This window comes from Homalodisca vitripennis, chromosome 5, assembly GCF_021130785.1.
Source record: "Homalodisca vitripennis isolate AUS2020 chromosome 5, UT_GWSS_2.1, whole genome shotgun sequence".
Classification (NCBI taxonomy): domain Eukaryota; kingdom Metazoa; phylum Arthropoda; class Insecta; order Hemiptera; family Cicadellidae; genus Homalodisca; species Homalodisca vitripennis.
In genome coordinates this window covers 159,301,453-159,305,796 of record NC_060211.1, presented here as the reverse complement: position 1 = coordinate 159,305,796, position 4,344 = coordinate 159,301,453, and positions in this window count along the sequence as shown.

Sequence of the window (4,344 nt, the reverse complement as noted above, 5' to 3'; positions counted from 1 at the left end):
GGTTCGTGAAGCTATCAAAGAGTCTTTAGAATGGTACAAGTCACATTAGCATTTCCATCAATCACACTGACCAAGGCCTTTCAGAGTCACTCTACACTTAAATGCAACAAATTTTCCACTTCCTCATTCAACAACTATTATTTACTTGATTGATATTCTGATAACAGTATGAAAAGGAATTCACATATTAATCGACCTCACAAGCTGCCAACAAACAGTTGTACGACCATATGTCACTTGTCACTGTTACCCATGCCAGTGTCTCTGCAACAGTTACTCGCACTTTGTGTATAGTTATGTCACAATGGACCTCTAGCCACAGATGTTACACTTGGTCAATATTTGTGTTTGAGGTCATAGAAACACTCTAGTAGTCGAATTTTCAACCCTAATTGTGTTTTCAGAGGACTCAAGAATATACTTCTACGTACTGTATAGGTCCTTTTAAAATGTTTCACTAGAAAAAAATTAGAGTATATTAATATAGATATTAGTATTATTTCTAAGTTTTTAATTTTCATTTGGTAAAGGAATTAAATATTTTATAAAGATTTACTTAGCAATAAATTTAAGTGGTACACTGAATGTAAAATATCCTTAAAGTCAATAGAGGTACAACCAAACTAAATAACCATGCATATCGTAGGCCTACTAAAAACGGCTGAAAGTACAAATTTGAATTAAAGTTGTGCTTACCCCAAGACATGAAATGACAGCTACATTTGCAATTTCAAAACACAGCCAGGAGCGCTATCTTGGTTTAAGGAAGGAACTGAGGAACTAACCGAGTGCCTACAACTTTTCCCGGAATGGTGTTGACTGTAAGCGACAACACAGACCCGAAGTTATTTCAGACCGAGTAAAATTATTTATGTTTAATATATAAACGTATATATATATATATTCTTTATTTTAAATTGTTGATCTTAATTAGAGTGCACAATCAATCTTGATTGGAGTGATAGAGTGTAGGCTCTACTCTTAAGTCTTAACTCCACCTCTGAAAATAAAGGACATTTGATTTATTCATATAAACAATACTCCCATATTTCAAAGCTCAAAGGCTATTAAAATCAATATGATCTGGAGCTTCTTTTGCAGAACATAAATATAATAATATTAAAAATGTTTGTATAAATGAACTAAACCAGTTTGAATAAATTTTCCTTGATATTATCACAGCATATTTGAATTTATAATACCCTGAAGGGAAAATAACATTACCAAATTTTTGAAGTATGTTGAAAAGGTAATCTAAAGCAAATACACAAAAAATTAATCTTATTAAATAACGTTAAATATTTTATCAGTGTATCTCTTCTCATGGTAATTGTCCTTAGTGTAAATTTTTAAGAAATCATCAATATTTTCAAGAACTGATGCGTATTGGTTTTCAATTATAACAATTCAACACCTATAGTTGAATACATTCCTAATTACACCATTCTAATCTTTGCCATACTGTTAATGTTCTGTTACTTAAGTAAATATTTTTAAATATTTTACCACAAAGAGTAAGATAAAATGTCACATAACACATAATTTTAATAAACATGGAGACTACAGAGCACTAACTACTTGAGGTGACTCCTTAAAAATTAAAGTTAGGTATATTACACGTCACTAACAAGAGGTAAATGTACGTTAAAAAACGGAATCCCTCACTCGTACTGGCAATCCACGTTCTTGCTGAGGGATCTGTGCTCGAGCCTATCATTTTTCTTTAAACACTAGATTTTTAAGGTACGAATAGTAAGTACTTGTTCAAATAATCACTGTACCGTTGCATCGACTACAAGTCCTGTCCGACTTGTACAGTAGCAACTCTACCTCCAATAATAAGATGAATAGACTTTGAAAATAGGCACAGGAACACTAAAAAACAGATTGACCTTTCTATTCAGTAAAATTTCATTCTATTTAATATGATACACAACAAAAAGAGACTGCCATAATGATGAGGGTCATCAGTGAATTACACAGCCAGCTCTTATTACACTTTAAACCAGCTTTATCGTTATTTAACTCGCTGGAAAATTCATTAAGTGAACATGCCAACTTTTTCAGAATTGTTAAATAAATAAAATAGTCACAACAATAAATCCAAGAAACAATTAGAGGTTAATTACTTTATTCCATGTGTTTTAAATACTCAATATTGCTCTGGTATTGTTTTCATTCAAATGAATAGTTAGAAATAACAATACTCCGAAAAGAGTCAGTTTCACAACTCCCATTTCTAACTAACTTTTATTAGTATATCACAGTGTATATTAACGTAATCGAAATATATTGAATGAATGAATGATTACAAGAAAACCAATTATAGCTCGAGTCGAATTAGTCAGCCTCAATACAACGTAGTCTAGCATGGCGGCCTTATATCTTCATTTGAGAACAACAAACCTATTTTGACGCAAAACCACTTTTTTGTGAGTCTATGTTGAATTTGGGAAATAATGTCACTCGAGATTATTAAATCAATCTACTATAAAACAAATAATATATGATATGCGTTTGATATGATAACACAGAGTATTTGAAAAATCTAATTTTATATTCAATTTGTTTGTTTTGGTTGCTGTAAATCCAAATGGATATAGATCTAAGTGGTGAGGAGGTTGAGGAATTTTATTATTTATTTTCCAAAACTGTTACCATATTTAACATTATAAAGTTGATATTTATATAAAGAAATCATGTTTGCAAATAAGTACCAAAAACCAAACAAACCAAATAATACAATAACTATAAATAATTCTTAATTAAATTAGAATTTTATTTTAAAATCTACAAAAGTTACGTATGAAATGTATATATTTAGAAAAAAATTATTATAACTGTGCTGAATAAATACTTGTATTTAGAGGACACTCTTGGCAGTTTCCCACAGTTACCCCGAGCTTGAAATCTGCACTTTCGTTTTGCCGTTGATGATGACACAATATTGTTAGGCACATTATATTTTCTTTTTCAATAAATAACAGTTAGAGACAGATTAAACTAAAATTTCAGGAATTGTTATTCCTTGACTTCTAAGTTAAACCTTAATAGTCTGAATTTTCTATATCTGCATAAATACAATAAAAAATTGCATTTTTTATAATTAGGTTTTTGGCAAACTTTAGGATTAAGGCGGAAAGAGACGGGTGATTGAATATATAAGAAATACATATAAATTGGTAAAGTGTATTTTCTACTACATAACAGTCCATGAATAGTTTTTCGTAATACTTACACGCCACACGCCAGGTGTTGAATGCATATTTCTAAACGCTTTTCTACGTTAAATTTAAAATGTCAGATGATTGTACTCAGTTCGTTTACAAATGTATTTATCTGCAAATTTCTATTCCCATCATGGTTATTTACAAGACTAATGTTAAAATGCTTTGCCAAATCTCATGGAGTGACATGGGCCATCATCGATCTTAATGTTGCCTATTGAAAAATAAATGGTCATGTCGAATTTAGTAGAATCTATAGGTAAGTTTCCACGCATTGTGCTGACAGAAAAACAGGCAGAAATAAAGTATTTCCAGTTCACTAATTTTCAAGCAAAATAATTGATTATAAACCATAAATAATTCGAAACGCTTCTCTAGTATATTTAGTCCAACTTGAGTGTTTGTTGAGTGATCACGTCTTTATTATTGTGGAGGGATGGATAATTACTCATGGAAGTAAGTTAAGGGAATGAAAACAAGCAGAAAGCGTAGGCCCTTTAGGTTTGCTTACAAAGGTGCTTGTCCAAAGTAAACTGCTTTTATAATTGGAATTCACGAGAGAGGATGAAAAGAAATATTCTCAGTGTTCTACGTGTAGGTGGATCGTCAGATCTGTAAAGCACGTAAAGACCTGCATAGAAAGCCATAATCACCAGGCCATTTCTGATTAAATCACAAGTAAAGTGGAATTTAAATGAGTTTATTTGAAACTGCTAAGGTTTATCACGTAAGTATTATTAGAATTGCTGGGTCTTTTTCGTTTAAGGGCCAGCACCTTACAAACATACTATACATGACTGACAGTGCATTTAATCGTTTTTTTGTGTTATTAGTTCGTAGGGCAGTAGTCCAGGTACTATTTCTAGTATAAAATCGTCTTATATTATCAGTTATAAACGCGCGCCGCTTATCTTTTGCCCGTAATGAAACCTGCGTTAGTTCTGTCTGGGTTTTGGGTTCAATAAAGCGTGGTGAGCTGATCTGGGCTTGGACTTTGCAAGCTCGAGTTATTTTTTTTTTTTTTCTAAAAGAGCAAGCAGCGCAAAGCGCTGCCTGCGCAGCTGGCAAGCATCGCGTGATCTGAGTTTTGAATAGGCAAGCTAGGGTCTTTTGTGCT